This window comes from Syzygium oleosum, unplaced genomic scaffold, assembly GCF_021117445.2.
Source record: "Syzygium oleosum isolate NSW1041296 unplaced genomic scaffold, Sole_v2.1 Sole_v2.17, whole genome shotgun sequence".
NCBI lineage: Eukaryota > Viridiplantae > Streptophyta > Magnoliopsida > Myrtales > Myrtaceae > Syzygium > Syzygium oleosum.
Window position 1 is genome coordinate 1,536,772 of NW_026607501.1, and position 20,067 is coordinate 1,556,838.

Here is a 20,067-nt window from a genome sequence, read left to right on the forward strand (position 1 = left end):
GAACGTGGAAAGACTGTCGAGCGGTCTTCGCAACCATCTCTCCTCTCTCCAATATTTAGAGATTTACGATTGCCCGAAGTTGAGGTACTTGCCAGACGATGGCCTCCCTCCCTCCCTCCAACAATTGTGGATAGGAGGATGCGAGATTCTGAAAAACCAATGCTCAAACCTCGGTGGCGACTATTGGCCCCTCATCCAAGACATCCCGAGCATCGTCATTGATGGCGATCGGATCCAGTGAATTGATTCGGCCATGCACAGTGGGTTTTCTAGGGTTCGGGTGAGTTTTATGGTTTTTGGAGGCATCGATTTCCATTTCTGCTTCCTTGATTCGATGCTTAATACAAATTGATACTTTCCAGTGGAGATGTTTCCCATAAATTTCCAAAAAACCAGCCATTGAAGGTCAAAGACGGACATTCGGGTGGGTTTTCTCGTTGGGTTGGATCTTCCTCTTGCTATATTGATGACCTATCTTCAACTCTGCTTGATGCCCAAACAAATTGTGAATGAAAAATGTACTATGCCTAGCACGAGAGTCACGGAGAATCATAGCGTTCTGCAATCATATTCCTCTGCATTTTCAGCGTTCGTTGTTTGTTCTCTTCACAGCATCTTTTTCTTGTGCCCTAGCTCATTCACTCTAGTTGTTTTGCAGGGACCATTGTAGTCTGCATTGGCAAAATCTATTGGAAGGATCATTTGCGAACATTGTTGAGGTAGGGCTAATGCTGTCGATGGTTTTTATGTCATTTTTTTTGCAATTTATCCCAAAAGAAAGAGAAGAAACAATGAAATTTATTTGGTGCACTGATATGTTCTAAGTTTTCTTCTAGTGAATATAATCTTTTTCAAAATCTAAAAAAATGATCAGTTATGTGGAAGCTGTGATGTGATTGTGAAGAAAGGGGATGCAGTATTTTTTTTTTATGATTTTCTTTAGAATCGAGAACCTTCTTTTTGTTGATGATGATCCTTCGTAGTATTAAGCAGTCGATCTGGGATAATATTCTGAGGCAGCTCGTGGCTCCAAGCTTTCAATACAACTCCTATTCATGACAGCATTGATATTCCATAAATCACCTTCCGTTTGGGTCTTGATCTCTGGTGGCTTAGGAACTATTGCTTACAGCTTGCTAGAAATATTCAGCCATTATACTTATGCTTGTTTCGTTGAGATTGTAATGATATGCTGCCTGCCTCTGGGTTTGCATTTGCGTTTACTCCACTGCGAAAAATGATTTCGTCATACATTGTGTCATTTTATCTGAAAATACCTTCTTATGTGGCATTCTTCCTGTAGGGAGTTCAGGAAGAAAAGCTTCGAGCTCACTTGGGTTACTTTGGTGTAACTGGAAATCGTGCACTTCAACCAATGTATACCTTGTCTGGTACATCTCCTCCCTCTTGCTACTGTTGCATATGTAAATTTTTTGTTGCAGCAATTTTCGCATGAAATTTAGAAGCTCTCGTAGAGGTTAGTCAATTTGTAATCTGAATTGTAGTTCACTGTGTACTACTCCGAGGCTATTTGGATTTTATTGCAGATATAACATGGTGCTTTGACCATATGAATAGGTGGTCAGAAAAGCAGAGCTGCATTTGCCAAGATAACTTTCGAGAAACCTTACATAGTTTTGCTTGATGAGCCATCCAATCATCTGGTAAGTTTACTCATTTTTTTCCATCTTATGACTTCAATTGCCTTTTCAGTTAGCTTATTATTTTTCTTGCACTAATTGAACTTATCAAAATCTGCTCTTACATTGAAATTTTAGGAGAACCAATCAGTGATTACAGCTACAGAGAGCCTCTGTCATCATATATATAACTTATAATGGAACATAAACCAATCTAATTATTCCAACTTGGAAAATATTCGGAATAGAACAGTTATGCTAGCCTGATCAGTTTTTTCATATTAGAGTAATCATTATACCAAATAGTTCTGATATCTGTGCCTATAGGAAATATTGGGCTCTGCACATAGTTAATGTGGTTGTGGACCTACTTTTGTTTATAAATTTGGTCTTCAAGTTCTACTTTAATGACCAATGACTGCTAAAGTATTATCTTTGCAAATTGTTTGTTTCTTGTCTAAGGATGAGTGACTGTGAATTTTGCATTTTTGCCTATCCTCAACCGTAGGATTTGGATGTGGCGGAGGCACTCATTCAAGGTCTGGTCTTGCTCCAATCAGGAATTCTGATGGTGAGATTGATTTTCTTGTCAAAATACTTCAATTTGACCAATGATGGATCATTTTCACGGATAACAGCCCTCTTTTCGCCGTGATTTGCAGGTTAGTCACGATGAGCATCTAATGGCTGGAAGCTCAGATGAGGTCTGGCTGGTTTCTCAAGTCAAGGTGGCGCCTTTCCATGGGAATTTCCAGGACTATAGGAAGGTGCTTCAGTTTTCCTTGAATAAGGTGCATCTAGTTATTGACATCAAGAGAGAATGGTTCGATGGGTTCACATTACCTTACAAAACAGAAAATGAGGCTCAGCTACATAGAGAAAGCGAAAAAGGACGAAGAGAGGATTGTTGCGATATACAGGTCGGACTCACAGTCACACTGGCCCTCGTTTGTCATATATACTTGATAAGGGCTCGTGAAAGGATGAGTCCAAGTTTTTGGCATTGAGCATGCAGTATCATTTGCAATAGCTTAAGAACTGAGATGGGATTGCAGTCCTGGTATAATTTATGATTCTTTGCGCATTTTGTCCTAGCAATAAGTCCATTTGTTGTGCCCCTGGAAGTTTGATACTCTATCGCCACGGAAGTCAGCTTTCCCATGCACAGTAAAATGATTTAATCATTTGCGAAAGAACCATTTTAGCACAGTAAATTATTTTGTAAGACAATCTATTTTTTGAGAAAGCTGTATGAATATATTTTCCCTATTTTCATTCTTTGGCACTGTTCGGGAGAATTAATTATGAAAATATTATCACAGTCAACTAAACTCTATATTCAACTCTAAGTACAGAATTGCTTTTACTAGCTATAATGTAGGCCTTGCCTAGCCAAAAAGTACTATAATGAAATTCTGTATAAATGCCTGGATTTGTTAGATAATATCCTTTTAACATGCTCAGGTCAATAATCGAAATAAGAAGCTTTCTTTCTTCCAACTGCTATGGTGCAGATGAACGAACGCTACTGAAAACAGAGGTTTGAATATGCGAATGTGACAGCTAGATTTTGATGAGCCCTGCTGGTCAATACCCATTCACAAACTGGTTGCCTGATCAAAGGTTAAAGTTTATCTTTCTTTTATTCAAATACCTACTCCATCTCTTGACAACATTTTTAGCAGACCTACATATTATATTTCCTGTGCAGGAGGGGGAAGGGAGGGAGGATCGATAGCCGTGGCTACCATCTGGATGTTGCTTTGAGGATTTGCGTCTGCAATGAGATATTCTTATTCCGAGAAAGTCGTCACTTAGCACCACTCATGACCAATTCATTGAAGTAGGCAAGCCCCATCACAATTACCCCATCAAGGTGCCAAAGGTCCAGAACCATTCTGACGCAATGAGATGTATGCACTACCATCGCAAATGGTTTCGATCTCGTGACCTCACATGTTAAAGATATATCTTGAGTTTGAGTTTGAGCAGATGAAGGAAATTTTATCCAAAGAGGAAACTTGCTACTATGGCTTCATGATATACAACATTGAGGAATACTGTTGCATGAATTCTATTATTGGACACTTCTGTTACATGATAAAATTATTGCTTGCTTCATGAGGTTTATGCCATAACAATCATCTTGATGTTGAGGAGCAAAACTGTTTTCTACATCGTCAGACCCTGCTTGAGACATTGTCTCCCGAACTACTTTTAGCAGAGACTTTTGATCTTGAGCGGCTGCAAGTGGAGCTTGATGTTGACCTTTGTTGAGGAATAATTGAGTTTGTTCTGGTAGTCTGCGACTTTGACCGAGTGGGATTTGCAGCGAACCATAAACGCCTCTTCATTTGCAAATGGAGGGGCAAATTTTGACCACCATTTAATTTTCTAATTATCTTTCAAGAATAGAGCATGCCACGGTCTACTGAACAAGATCTAACATGTGAAGATGAAGAGGTTCTTGAATATTTCGAGAGAAGTAATTGTATCCATTTGAAACCTATGGAGGGAAAATATGAGAACCTGGACCAAATTAGATTAAACCAGTCTTGGAACCAAATAGGACTCGTTTTCTGAAAATTTTTATCAAAGAAGAAGAAACATGAATGATCAAAATGTTTCTGATTTAAAAAGTTATACCATGCTTGCATATACTCATAGTAACTATATGGTTGAGGCTTAAATAAATTCGTAAAAAGTTCTGGTTCTAAGAGGATGATCTGTAATATAAGTAAAATCCGGAGGGATGTGACCCTGCATTATTTTTATGACTGAGTTTTGAAAAGTTCTTCTAGGATTTTGTTTGTTTGCAGAAAAATATTTTAATCGAAAATTGTTATTTTCGTTTTTCACTATTTAGAGTGGTAAAAAAAAGCTTGTCAAAATCCTTACCAAAAAAAAAAAGCTTGTCAAAGGAAATTACTTTGGTCAATCAGAAAATCAAATAAAATAAAATTTTTAATTTAAAAAGTCGAAGTACGAAAATAGTATGGACACAAGAGTCTAAGACGAACTATTTTAAGCAACAAAAAAAAGAAAAAACGGAGTCCCTCTGGTTTGCTGTCACAAGAAGTTGCCACCAGATATAGTGGTGATTCCTTGATTTACATGAGTGAGATCACCACTCAAATGATTTTCTTTTTCGTTATTATGTATAAAATCTTTTGATTGATTAGTTTGACGCCATATTGAGCTCACTAAATTAAGACAAACTTGACCATACTTAAACACACGTCAACTTGTTTAAGACTTATATAAGATAAGCATGTCAAACGAAAGAGAAAATGAACGTCGGTTCGGTTTGTTTGAGTAAAGTAAGAACTAACTCCAAATTAGGTTTCGTTATTTTTCCGTTCAAGAAGTAGAGGTTAAGGAAGGGACAAAGGACTCGTCAAGCTGTATGTCTACAAGACTCGGTGTGTTTTCTTTGCAAAAGTAGTAAAGAATTTGCTCTGAACTTTGGCCGTGTAAATCAATTTTTACATGACTTTCCAGATGGTTTTACCATTTACGATTAAGTAACTTGTTCATCCTGAATTTGTCACACCATAGATGACAAATCGGTGAAGCTCCACTACTACGTAATGCCAGTTCATTTATTTCTTACAATGGACTTATTCGATTTAGTTGAATGTTTGGTATTTATTTGTTTCCCCCTTTTCTTGATTACTAATGGATCAGTTGTTGCTCCATGTAGTTTTTTCTTTTGGCCTTACTTACCCAGCCGGTTGCCTTATCTTGGTGTAAGATAATTGTGGTTCAGAGGTTCAATCCGATCGAGCTCCTGCAAATTCCGATTGCATGCTGTCGATTCTCGAGGTAGCACGGTTTCTTCTTGTTAAGTTTTTGTTGGTGATATCACTTGTTCATCAATTGCCTGCTGTTTTTGTGTCGATGAATTGAGTCAAAGAAGAACTAGTTCGAGAGATGAATCCTCATTTTAGCCACTAGGTGGCCTATTTCGGAGAAATTTGGTTAGGATCATCCAGTACAGTTGATGAGTGGATATATAGATGATTGATGCCAGCTTGACTTCGTCTGCCTAACTAGCCAAGCCCCTTTCGTTGTGCTTTTTGAGTTGTCGAATCGATTTCAAGAGGTTCGCTGGATTTGTGATTTCGATACCCGTTTCTTTTTTGGCTGGGATATTGCTCAACTAAATCTGTTTCAGGAGCAAAAATTAGCATTTGCAGAGTGACTTGGGAATTGGTTTTAGCCTCTCTCTCGACTTCATCGATTTGAAGTTCCCTTCTTTTCGAACTTGCCTATTCTATCTAGCTTGATTCTGGTGGGATTTTGTTTTCTTTACCACCAATGCTGTTTATGGTTCGTCATGCGCTTTATCATTTCTAAACATAGGAAGCACGATGGAGATAAATTAAATGATGCAACACGATATCTTTGAAGTTTTTCCGGTTTCCTTAGCTATATGACTTTGTGTTTCGTCTATTTACCGACTAAGACGGTTCTTAAAATTGGTGGTTGGCAGCTCTTACTGAGAATCCAAATCATATGCTAATTAAGGGTATTTACATCATCTTATTTGCTTGCTCTAGGTGTGGATGGTGAGGACATTACAAATTTCGACCGTGTTTTCTTCCAGAAGATTATCAGCATGATGTGCACATACTTGAGTCAAAGGTATAAGCTGGTTATTCTTCTATTGAGTGGCATTTGATCTTTCTTGCATAATGAGGAGAGAAAAATCTTACCACAGATATCCTTACCAAAAAAAAAAGAAATCTTACCACAGATAGCTCTTGCACTGATGGGCGAGCAATTTGTTTTATGAGATTGATTATAAGGAGATGGCTGGAATCGTAGTTATATGTATTGGTAGTAGTTGCTATAATTAGCCCGACAGGTATTCGTTAAAATTTTCCAAAGAAATTTGAATTGAATATCTTACTGGATAATCATCTTTTGTGAATAATAAATATGTCTCTACTTTTTTACAAGGTGCAGATGTGAGATTTAAACTTGATTGGAGGTCATGGAAGGATAAGTTTTTGACATCGAGTATAAATAAATAAAGTAAAACAAATAAAGATGAAATGCAAGCAATGCTAAAAAATAAAGGAACAGATCAAAGGTAAGAAGCTTAATCTACGGTCTGAGCTCACATTAGGCCACAAATAGAACCAATGCTTTTGATAACTTAAAAGCCTAGTTATTCTTTCCACTTAAGTGAAAAACATGAGTGCAGCCGGAAAGCAATGTTTCAATCAAGCAGCAGTGCAAATTACGCCAGACATTAGAGAGCGACCACATCTTGAATTGAAAATAGAATACAAGAATAACCTCAAATATGAGTATAGAAAATAGAATGTGAAGGTGCTGAATCTTTCGCTTAATTATTTGGGTTAGAACATTTAGGTCACATACAGATGCAATCTTTCACTTAATTATCTGGGTTAGAACATTTAGGTCACATACAGCTTTGACATCTTCATTGCTATCTCCTTCCTCTAGCCTCTGCAAAGCTGATCAAAGAGCATGCACCTCACATTTTTCGTGGGAAAATCAGACATCCTTCTGCTTTCTAGGTTCTGTTTTAAGCAATGCTTTGGCCTGTGAATTACGATTATTTGCCGATACCAAGCTGAGTGAATGAGCGCAGGAAGGATTGCTTTCACAAGTGGTAGAAAGATACCCTGTTCAATACTCACCTAGATGGACAACTAGTCAATCTCGATTCCCTTAGCAGTGGCATTGTGAAAATGGAAAAAAGAGCTCCTAGACTTTTTGCCATCTTTGAGGCTTAATTCACGAAGGGAGATCCGATGTAAGAAAATTTTCCTGGTCTTTTTTAAAAGTGGCACAATTGAAATGGACGGCTACGAAGGAAAAAGGCATTTTAGCCCAAAATCGCGACTCAAACGATTTGAATTAGGATATCCTAATGTCACACAAGTGCATTTGGCGACTCCAATCCGCACTTTCCCTTCCTGGTCCTATCGAACCAGAAACTTCATACCTCTTACGTTGGTTAAGGTCGAGCTACTTCCTTCTCTCTAACTCGACTCTAGTAAAGTATTATATTCGTTCTATTGCTTTTTAACTTTATCTACTCGCTATTTAGCTCGTAAATAATCGTAATTCACAGACCACCCTCATTTTTTTCGAGCACGACTCAAAACAAAACCTAGAAAGAGAAAGGATGTCCGATTTTCCCACGGAAAATGTAAGGTGCAAGCTCTTCGAGCAGCTTCGCAGAGGCTGGAGGAAGGAGACAGCAATGAAGATGCAAAAGCTGTCTGTGACCAAAATGTTCTAACCCAGATATTTAAGTGGAAGGTTCAACCTTCCACATTCTATTTTCTATACTCATATTTGAGGTAATTCTTGTATTCAATTTTCAATTCTATTATTGTCTTCGTGATCCAGTCCACCATCTGACACGTGCACTTAATCTACCCTATACCCCTCCATTTAGTCACACATTGGATCCACGCATCCTCTCTCTATTTTGTTGATCTTCCATCTTAATCTCCTTCAGGCCAATTTGCTCCCCCACATCAGTTTATGCTTGAATTTGCTTCACTTACAGGACTATTCTGAGCACAGCATGTCCACTACTGCATTTCCAAGTATTGCGTCTTTTGAAAGCCAACTCTTGCTCGGAGTGAAATGACGAAGAGACTTGCCACCCTGCGAATAATTTAGTTGATCAAAACTCAAGACTAATCTAATTACTGTCCAATTTTTCTATATCTCTTCAGATAACAATCATGAAGTAGTTGGATCATTGTTCTGTTCATATGTGGCAACGATTGAGCTCCACGAAACTCCATCTTTTATTACCACACACTCAAATAGGCATCTCCTGAGTTACTGAACTTGGCATGCATGTTTGTTAGAGAACCTTATCTGCAAACAAATCTAAGTTTTTGCCCATGCTTAATGATGTAAAGATGAATTATGGTTCCAGTCAAATACCTCATCGAACTAAGCAAAAATAACGAGTAGATTATATACAGTCACGGAATCCATCTTTACTTCCCACGTAACTCATAGCAGACAATTTCAGCGACATCTCCCATTCTAACACCCAGAAATCATTGCATTCCATGAGCACTACCTAAGTAATCATGTTAAACATGCGTGCGTATCTTCAGAACAATGGAAACTCTCCCCTTCCTGTTTATTTCCTACAAGCTTCACTGACATCAAAAGCTAATTACGATAAAACTTAAACGGAAAAACGTACCTAGCGGATCGCAGGGGCATAGATTAGTTTGCCCCTCGCCTTTTTCTTTTTTCTGGACGTGGTGGCCGAGCTTTGAGGTGGCCGTCAATGGAAGCTTGACGGTAGCCGTCGATGGTCGGGGATGGCGAACAACGATGGTGGTCATGTGTGTATGAATGATGAAGCTTCGATCGGCTTTGCTTCCATCGAGGTAGAGATCAGAGATCAGAGAGAGAATTAGTGGAGAGCTTCGTGAAAGAGAGAGCAAAGAGAGTTTCTCATGGAGAGTTTATTTCGCTTCCTTATGCCCCCATCCTGTTTTGCTGTTGCGAGCCCAAAACAGATTGTGTTGAGAGTTCAAAACGGATTCTGTTTCGAGCATGTGCGTGACTCAGCCTTCTAAAAACCTTACCGCATTAAAAGCCTCTATCGCAAAGTACTATTGAGTCCTAAAATTCTTAAAAAGTACAATCAAGTCCTAAAACTTTTTTAAAAAAGCAATTGAATCCTAAAATTTTCAAAAAATGCAATCAATTGAAGGATTTGATCGGACCAATTTGAGAAGGTTTAGGATTTGTTTGCGCTTTTTGAAAGTTTTAGGACTTGATTGCAGTTTTTAAAAGTTCTGGGACTCAATTGTAATTTTGTGATAAGTTTAAAGATTGGATTACATTTTTTTGAAAGTTTTAAAACTCAATTACTCTTAAAACTTCTAGTGCACTTTTCCGTCCGCGTCGATCATCTTGAGAGAGCAAGAGATAGAGAGAGAGAGAGGGTTGGGAGGGCTGAGCTTGTTTGGTGGGCCGATGGTGGTCTGCAGTTATGAGTTTATGGGCTTGAGTTTTTGGTCTTATTTATGTGATGGGTTCTTTTATATCCAGTGGACCATTTCTGATTGTAATTTTGTTTGTCTAATAACTCTTATAGTTATTTATTATGCATGAAAGATAATTTTTATTCAGGAGTAATTGATTGTTCCTTTTCAGATTCTTTAGTTTTCTAATGTTTTTTTTTTGGGGGATCGGATTTAGTTTTCTCATGTTAATCTCGTGCCATATGTTATTCTTCAAGTTGATAATTCTCCCATACAATTGACAGCGTGATTCAAATTGTACTGATTAATGATGATAGCGATGAGCAAAGCCATGGAATTACACTACAAAAAAACAAGGATTTAGCCGCGGAAAATTAGCGACGAAAAATCGGCTCCAAACCCGATCGATTCGGCGGCGCTTCCGACGATGGACGGCAACAATATTCCCCTCCCCAGGAGACCGACAAGTGGTGCTCGTACCAGTACCTGGGGAGGACCGGCTTCGCGATCCCCACCACCGCGTCTCTAGCCGGCACCGAAGTCAGCGTCGACGAGATTCGGTCCGCCGCCGCCGCCGCCTCCGATCGCTACCCGCCCTCGATTCACGCCGCCCTCGTCTCCGAGCCCGAGCCCGATCCCGATCCCAGCGGTACGTGCGTGGCTATCTTCGAGTTTTGGGTTGTGGGTCGAGCGTATCTGAGATCGCTTCCAGTCGATGTCTATCTGAGTTCGCTTAATACCTCTCTCAAAAGAAGGTGGGTTAGGTGATTACTTGCTAAGCGTTGTAATTATGATCATTGTTCGCCTTACGAAACTAAGGAAAGCGCGATCCTTTGGCTTGATTGATTTTGGGTTTGACTCTTCATGCTCGAAAGTCGAAACTTTAGGACGTGTGCAGGTTAATTTAGTTCTTGTCACTATCGAATTTTATGCTCTGTGGAGCAAGCAATTGTATATCAAGGTGGATATGGAGAGGACTATGGCGGAACCACCGGTGAATTTCAGAGGTACGATCTGTTGAAGTCGCCCTTGCTTTTCGTGAGGATCATTTTCATGTGTGTAATAGTTAGCTGAAACCATTTTGCTTTTCCACAAGCATACCCTTACGAGTTGCGACACATAGGTTTCATTCATCTTCTTGTGCTTCCAGCCTTCTATACTTCAAATTACTTATGTTGTTGCTATAGTTTCGGTTGTCCATCCAGCTCAGCTGAAACATCTTCATCTTGTTATATTTTCTGGTGCTCTCGCCCTTTTGTTCGATCAGCTTGCAAGATCATGACACTTCTGTGGTTTGCAAACATTTAATGAATTAATTTCTTTAATTTTCATATGCCTATTGGTACATTCATAATGTTAATAGAATACTTTCGCAACATTTATATAGAAAGCTTGGTTTACTGGGAGTGCTACTGTTAACCTTGAGGAATAACCAAATCTCGCCGGCCAATTCCTATGGGAAAGTTTTTTATTTTATTTTTTGGTCTTTCGAAATTCCGTAAAGTTTCAGTCTTGTCCTGGAATAAAGCACGCTGTTGTGTCTCTTCAGGAAAGTTGGTATATCCAAAAAAGTGAGTTCTGTTTTTCCGAACCTTTAGTGGAAAAACGACTTTTTCCTTTAATATTAGGGATGGAGATTTTTCCTTTCATTGAACTTCTAACAGGGTTTAGGTATTATACTGGTCGAGAAAACGCAAGGTCCCTTGTTGCCCTGTTCAATCAGTATTGTATGGACCAAGTAGATGATTTGCAGCATGCTTTCATGCTGCAATTTGCAACCCATGCCTTTGTTCCTTTATGTTATTTTTCAAGAGTGATAACATTGGCTTATCATCCATTCGCTGTGTGGAACTATAGCAAGTACCTTTTAGTAAGGCCAACAGAATCCCATCCTGTATTGAACTCGATTAGAAAAAGTTGAAAGGTGTCCTTATTGCTCGCCATACGAAATCAGTGTTTGACATGGTTATAGTGACACTTTAACGTGTAACTCTAATTATCCTTTGTGATAAGTTATGTTAAAAAGTCTTGCCTATTGCATTCTGAAACAATGGTCTACTCATTGTGTCACCTTATGTAGGCAAATACTGGATGAAGTAGAGATACGGGAGTTGCTTATTGATCATGTTGGTCATCGCTGCTGTTGGGGAAGTCGTCTTTTTGCACTTGGAAAATTCACACAGTTGAAGATTGCAATGTTTACGTGGGAACTTTAGATACCTTTATAGAGGAGAGAGAAATTATAAGAGAAACAGAACCCCACCGTGGTGGCAACATCGACGGAAAGGATAAGGGTCGTGAACTGGGAATTTGGGAATTGGATCTGAGGTCTCAATTTCCTGTCCTATTTGTTCCCTACAAGGAGACACGGACAAAAGTTCCTCATTCTGAGACTATAGAGAAATGCTGAGGTAGTTTTTAGGATAAATATTTTTTTACCACTTTTCATATAAGGATGTTTCCATTTGTGATACTGCCCATCTTTATCCTTCTTCTCTGTAGCATTTTTCTGTTATCTGCTGTGTGCCGTCTATGATAATCATTTTATGTAGGTTAAAAACAAGACATAAAGGACGAGGAAGTTCTACTTATGTCGTGATCACGATCAGTCATGTGATATGTGGCTTTGTTTATGAACTAGCATAGCTTGAGGAAAGTTGTGCAGGTTGTGATGGACGGGGAGATCGAGTGTGTCCCACTTGCAATGCAGATCAGGAATATGGATTTTATAAAGAAAATCAGATGACGCCATGCCCTGGTTGTCATGGAAGGGGTTTAATTGCTCATAGAGATGGATCTGATTCCATGTAATATCTTTGCTGTGAAGCTTGCAATTTTGATTACATATTCCTAAGCTTTATCTTGTTCTCGGGTCATCAGCATTCTTTTCCATCTAGACTAGGGCTTAATAAGTCCATATGTGGGACATCTATTTTGAAGATAGACGGCACACAAAACAGCTTCAGCCCAAAGTTCCTTGGACAAATTTTTGCTCTTCAACATACTTCGAACCATATCAAGAATGGTTCTATTTTTCCGTTCAGCCACACCGTTTTTTTGAGGAGAATACGGGGCCGTCAAGAAACGCTGAATACCATGATTTTCACAGAATTTGTTGAATATGGCTGAGGTGAATTGTCCACCACGATCGGTCCTCAAAGCCTTGATAAAATAGCCGCTTTCCTTTTCGGTCAGGTTCTTGAATTGTTTGAAAATATCAAACACTTCTGTCTTTTCTTTCAAAAAATACACCCAAGTTTTCCGAGTAAAATCATCAATAAAAGTAACAAAATATCGATGATTACCATATGAGTGAGGATTGATCGGGCCACACAAATCAGAATGAATCAACTCAAGCGGCTTCTTCGCTCGATAAGTCGCCTCCTTCGGAAAGCTAGTTCTGGAATGCTTGCCGATAACACACCCTTCACATAATTGATCGGGATGATCAATATGTGATAAGCCATAAACCATCTTCTTGCGAGAAAGCAAATTGAGTCCGCCAAAATTGAGATGGCCAAACCTCAAATGCCACAACCATGAAGGATCATCTATGCACGTCTTTAGACATCGAGGCATCTCACTCTTTATATTAAGAATAAACATCCTGTTCTTCGACATCTTCACATTTGCAATCAATTTATTATTCCGATCTCTCAACATAAGATTAAGATCTCTCATATGAACAGTATAACCTTTCTCCAGAAGTTGTCCCAAACTCAAGATATTGCTTGACATTTTTGGAACATAATAAACATTAGTAATAAACCGACGTGCACCATTCTTTAAGCGAATCAAAATTGTACATTTCCCTTCAACAAGAATTTTAGAGTTATCACCGAATGAGACATTCCCTTTAGTTGTCTCATCTAACTCGCAAACATCTCCTTTCTCCCACATGTGATTACTTGCGCCGGTATCCAAATACCACGTATCGCTTTGACCTTCTTCATCTTCTTTGAATGCCAATAAGAGAACTTGATCAGCATTATTTACCAAGTTGGCCTTTTCGTCAGTCTCGCTACTTTCTTTATTCCAGCGAGTTAGAAGCATAATGGCCAAGTTTATTGCAATGATAACATCGGATTTTAGATTTATCATACCATTGGCTTGTCGAGTTCTTTCCTCTTCCACGAACACTTCTTTAGTAATCGGTATCCTCCATCACTCGAGCGGGATCTCCCGCCGTCCGCGACCTCTTCCTCGAAAGTGACCTCGGCCACGATCTTGATTTGTCCCGCGATTTTGTACGGGATCTCTTCTTTGCTCGTTTTCATCTCGTATGGTCAACTGCGTTTGGAGAACTTCCTCCACCGGTTCAATCTTTTTCTTTCTAAACCTTTCTTCATGGGCTTGTAATGAACCCATAAGTTCATCGACCGTCATGACATCCAAGTCTTTGGATTCTTCGATTGCAATCGCAATATAATCATACTTCTTGTCTAAGGACCGAAGTATTTTCCCAACAACACGAACATCGGAAACGTCTTCTCCGTTTCTTTTCATCGATTAATAATTGCCAAAATTCTCGTGAAATAATCAGCAATCGATTCAGATTCTTTCATACGAATTACCTCGAATTCGCCTCTCAAGGTTTGAAGGTGAATCTTCCGAACTTTCTGAACTCCTTGATGTGTGTTTTGAAGAATCTCCCATGCCTCTTTAGCGGTAGTGGCGTTCGAAACTTTTAGAACATGGAATCATCTAACGCTTGATAGATGATCGACAGGGGCATATTGATCTTTCGTTCGAGCCTTCTCCAAGGCATTCCTCGATTTGGTTCAACGTGGCTTCATCCTCCGGCTCATCATAGCCGGTGTTAACAAATTCCCACACACCGTAGGCACCGAGTAGAGCTTTCATTCTAACAGCCCAGTTATCATAATTTTCTTTGGTAAGACGAGGGTATTGAAGAGGAAGCTGATTGTTCGTTGAGGCCATGATCACGAACCGTAAGCTCGATACCAATTTGTTGAGCGTCGAGGCGCGGCAACAATATTGATTTGATGAAAGGAAATTTTGAAGGTGAAACAATCGCAATTCGCGTTTTCTATTGCATGTCTCAATTACGGAGAAATAGACTATATATAGACCATAGTTTGATTCGAAATAGGAAACCTCTTTCTAGGAAACCTATTCTAATTAGGAAACCTACTTGACTTAGGAAACTTTCCTAAAATATAACTAGAAACAATATCTAACAATATCTATCAAAATATGGAAATATGAACAGACTCAAAAAGGAAACAAGTACTAACAAATTTGATTTAATTTCTAACAACCACCAGTGAATTTCAGAGGTACGATCTGTTGAAGTCGCCCTTGCTTTTCGTGAGGATCATTTTCATGTGTGTAATAGTTAGCTGAAACCATTTTGCTTTTCCACAAGCATACCCTTACGAGTTGCGACACATAGGTTTCATTCATCTTCTTGTGCTTCCAGCCTTCTATACTTCAAATTACTTATGTTGTTGCTATAGTTTCGGTTGTCCATCCAGCTCAGCTGAAACATCTTCATCTTGTTATATTTTCTGGTGCTCTCGCCCTTTTGTTCGATCAGCTTGCAAGATCATGACACTTCTGTGGTTTGCAAACATTTAATGAATTAATTTCTTTAATTTTCATATGCCTATTGGTACATTCATAATGTTAATAGAATACTTTCGCAACATTTATATAGAAAGCTTGGTTTACTGGGAGTGCTACTGTTAACCTTGAGGAATAACCAAATCTCGCCGGCCAATTCCTATGGGAAAGTTTTTTTTTTTTTTTTGGTCTTTCGAAATTCCGTAAAGTTTCAGTCTTGTCCTGGAATAAAGCACGCTGTTGTGTCTCTTCAGGAAAGTTGGTATATCCAAAAAAGTGAGTTCTGTTTTTCCGAACCTTTAGTGGAAAAACGACTTTTTCCTTTAATATTAGGGATGGAGATTTTTCCTTTCATTGAACTTCTAACAGGGTTTAGGTATTATACTGGTCGAGAAAACGCAAGGTCCCTTGTTGCCCTGTTCAATCAGTATTGTATGGACCAAGTAGATGATTTGCAGCATGCTTTCATGCTGCAATTTGCAACCCATGCCTTTGTTCCTTTATGTTATTTTTCAAGAGTGATAACATTGGCTTATCATCCATTCGCTGTGTGGAACTATAGCAAGTACCTTTTAGTAAGGCCAACAGAATCCCATCCTGTATTGAACTCGATTAGAAAAAGTTGAAAGGTGTCCTTATTGCTCGCCATACGAAATCAGTGTTTGACATGGTTATAGTGACACTTTAACGTGTAACTCTAATTATCCTTTGTGATAAGTTATGTTAAAAAGTCTTGCCTATTGCATTCTGAAACAATGGTCTACTCATTGTGTCACCTTATGTAGGCAAATACTGGATGAAGTAGAGATACGGGAGTTGCTTATTGATCATGTTGGTCATCGCTGCTGTTGGGGAAGTTGTCCTTTTTGCACTTGGAAAATTCACACAGTTGAAGATTGCAATGTTTACGTGGGAACTTTAGATACCTTTATAGAGGAGAGAGAAATTATAAGAGAAACAGAACCCCACCGTGGTGGCAACATCGACGGAAAGGATAAGGGTCGTGAACTGGGAATTTGGGAATTGGATCTGAGGTCTCAATTTCCTGTCCTATTTGTTCCCTACAAGGAGACACGGACAAAAGTTCCTCATTCTGAGACTATAGAGAAATGCTGAGGTAGTTTTTAGGATAAATATTTTTTTACCACTTTTCATATAAGGATGTTTCCATTTGTGATACTGCCCATCTTTATCCTTCTTCTCTGTAGCATTTTTCTGTTATCTGCTGTGTGCCGTCTATGATAATCATTTTATGTAGGTTAAAAACAAGACATAAAGGACGAGGAAGTTCTACTTATGTCGTGATCACGATCAGTCATGTGATATGTGGCTTTGTTTATGAACTAGCATAGCTTGAGGAAAGTTGTGCAGGTTGTGATGGACGGGGAGATCGAGTGTGTCCCACTTGCAATGCAGATCAGGAATATGGATTTTATAAAGAAAATCAGATGACGCCATGCCCTGGTTGTCATGGAAGGGGTTTAATTGCTCATAGAGATGGATCTGATTCCATGTAATATCTTTGCTGTGAAGCTTGCAATTTTGATTACATATTCCTAAGCTTTATCTTGTTCTCGGGTCATCAGCATTCTTTTCCATCTAGACTAGGGCTTAATGTCTGCATAACTCAAATTTGTGGTGCAAAATCTCAGTCCCATCACCATAGTTCATGATGTTAGGTGAGATGATTTCTCGCATTGTTCTCGCTTCTCGCCGGTGGTTTCCGCCCCCTCGGAGCTCGGAACCAGTGGCTTCTCGCATTGTACCCTACTATGCTTTCTTCATAATGGGAGATTTACCCTCTTGACAATTATGTCATAGCATCAGAGTCTTCGAATTGAGTAGTTCTTGAATGTCGTTTGTGAGATTATTTTCCAAGAAATGGTGGATATTACTTGAATAATATCAACTTTGCATATAGTCCATGATATCACTGGAAATAATCTTAAGTTGAGGATTTAATGTTGTAGCTTCTTGTTGGTAACCATGTTCATCCTTCCCAATAAATATGTCTTTTGACTTGTAGGTGAAGTGGGCATATCTTATTATGATCTCTGAATTAAGGGGGAGTCAAGGTAGTTTCATGCTCTTATATTATTGTGTCGACTGTTGCTTTTTGAATGTATATAGGATCTGAATTCAACAAGTAGAAAATGTTAGTGACTATTTTTGTTCTTATGCTTGTCATTTAGGTAGGTCTCATGACACTATAATTCTGATCTCATTAAGTTCTCTTCAGTCAATTGGTTGTTATTGTTTGCGTTTGACAATTAATAGTTATGTGAACTGGCTTTTTATATTACCCTCCGAATTTGTCACATTTACATCTCCATTTCCTTGAACATAGATGGTACTTGCTGTTTATATCTATGTCATTGAATGGAACTGCTTGGTCTTTCAACATATTGTTAGAATTTGTGGAGTTATTTCGGATGCTTGAAAGTCATGCAAAGGAAATACTTTTTGTAAGATGTCTTGGAATTAAATTATAGGCGCAGCCAGAATAAGCATGTACACAAAAGGATGCGGTTAGAAGTTACATGATGGATTCTTTTAGGTCTAAAGTTACCTGAGAAATTTAGCCAAAGTCAAGTATTGAGATATGCAGCAAAAAAAAAAAAACTCGAGATAAATCCATTACATATGTGACAAGCGATAGATAATCCCATTTAGTGTTTTTACAGGAGATTTGGTTATTAGGCGTTGATACCAAACTTGCACATTGCTATAGTAATCTTTCCTTCACCGGCTAGTTAATTTCTCAGATGTCTCAGAGAAATAGACGGTTTTAATTGTTTCTTGGTTATATGCCTGTTAATTTCTCAGCTAGAGAATAGAATTTTTTTTCATAATTTTTTTTTGTTTTTTCGTGGTAAATTAGCGACGAATATGGCAAATTAGTCACGAATTTTGCCACGAATATTTCTTTTTGTTTTTTCGGGGCAAATTAGTAACGAATTTTGCGACAAATCCAGTTCGTGGCAAATTAGCCACGAATTTTGCCACGAATATTTTTTTATTAAAAAAATAGAATGTTTTTTTTTGTTTTTTCTGGGCAAATTAGCAACGAATACAGTTTGTGGCAAATTAGCCACGAATTTTTTTTTATAAAAAAAATAGAATATTTTTTTGTTTTTTAGGGGCAAATTAACGACGAATACAATTCGTGGCAAATTAGCCACGAATTTTGTCACGAATTTTTTTTATTAAAAAAATAGAATATTTTTTTTTGCTTTTTCGAGGCAAATGAGCGACGAATTTTGTAACGAATACAGTTCGTGGCAAATTAGCCATGAATTTTGCCACGAAATTTTTTTTATAAAAAAATAGAATTTTTTTTTTCGGGGCAAATTAGCGACGAATACAGTTCGTGGCAAATTAGCCATGAATTTTGCCACAAATAATTAGCAACAAATACAATTCGTGGCAAATTAGCGACGAATTTTGCCACGAATTTTTTTTTGTCACAATTTAGCGACGAAAATTGAAATTTTTCGTCGCTAAATTTTGCGACGCCGTATTAGCGACGAAATTTTTTTTGTCGCAAAATTCGTCGCAAATTCATTTAGCAACGAATTTTGCCAAATTTTTCGTGGCAAAATTCGTGGCTAAAACCTTATTTTTTTTGTAGTGCGAGATTAATTTAAATGTTGTCTCCGCTGGGGGTTACCAATTCTTTTGTCAATATTTATTACTTGAGATTCTTTGTAAGTGTCTATATATAGAAGTTATCACTTATTGTAATAAACATAATTCATAATCAAAATATACAATTCTTATATATTCTCTATTTTCTGCATATTATTTACAGTCACTGCATTCCTCTCTTTTTTGGCACTCTCTTCTCTCACTAACGGTAGTCCCCATTTCTTTCTCTTTTAATTTGTAATTTGACTAGAATGACACTTTCCACCTCACGTATAACAGACAACTTCTTTATTTCTTTTATTTGTGAATTTCTTTCCATATTTTTCTTTATTCTTCTTATATGGTATGAGCAATTAAGATTAATATTCTTAGCGGAACACATTTATCCAAATTCAGTAAATAATATACATACAAGATCAAACATGAGTTATATCACTTCAACAAAATTGTTATATGTACTGGAAATACTCATTCAATCAATGATACCAAAGCGCACATCAATGGTCTAGTATATTGATCAATCTAACGTTCAATATTAAATTACGGCCACGCTTAATGCTCCTTGATGAGGCCTAGCAAGATTCCTTTTTAATGTAGATCTCCACCTTATTATCAGCCGGTGTTTCGATTGATATAGGAAGTCTGGAGAACAGTATGCATACTCGCAACATAAAACCATCAACACAATCCTCCAACGAGTCAAAAAACTTCAGGATTCATTTCGTAAACCAGTTTTACAAATCAATGTAAGTATCCTTTCACAATTCCTCCATTAAGAAGGATACATTTCACATAGCATTTCTCAAATCATTTTACAAATAATCAACTCTCAAACTATTTCAAGATATACTTTGCTATGCCATTTCAACTAACAAAAGGATAGTCAATGTCCAATCCAGCTTCATGCAACAAATATGCTCTAAACATTGTGCAATGCCTCTTTCATAACTTATGACATATCTAATTTATGTTATTTTCAGGACATGAGTTCAAAAATCATAGAAGAGAGAATCACCATTCACCTGAAAGTACGAACCAAATGACGATAGCTACCTCAAACAAAGAAACGCAAAATCCAATCAATTAAGTGAGAAACGGATATCAAAATTAATTAGTAAGTACATTAACTAAGACTCAACAAAGTAAGCTTATTCGGTAACAAAACAATTCAAATGCACCAATGA

General features: G+C 38.0%; 1 protein-coding gene and 1 pseudogene across 1 annotated transcript in view; both read left to right on the plus strand.

The window, feature by feature from the left end:
- LOC130134646 (putative disease resistance protein At3g14460) overlaps nt 1-20,067 on the plus strand; it is a 75,979-nt gene that overhangs the window by 6,908 nt on the left and 49,004 nt on the right. The window lies entirely within an intron of this gene.
- Nucleotides 82-20,067, plus strand: part of LOC130140207 (ABC transporter F family member 3-like) — a 52,426-nt pseudogene continuing 32,440 nt past the window's right edge.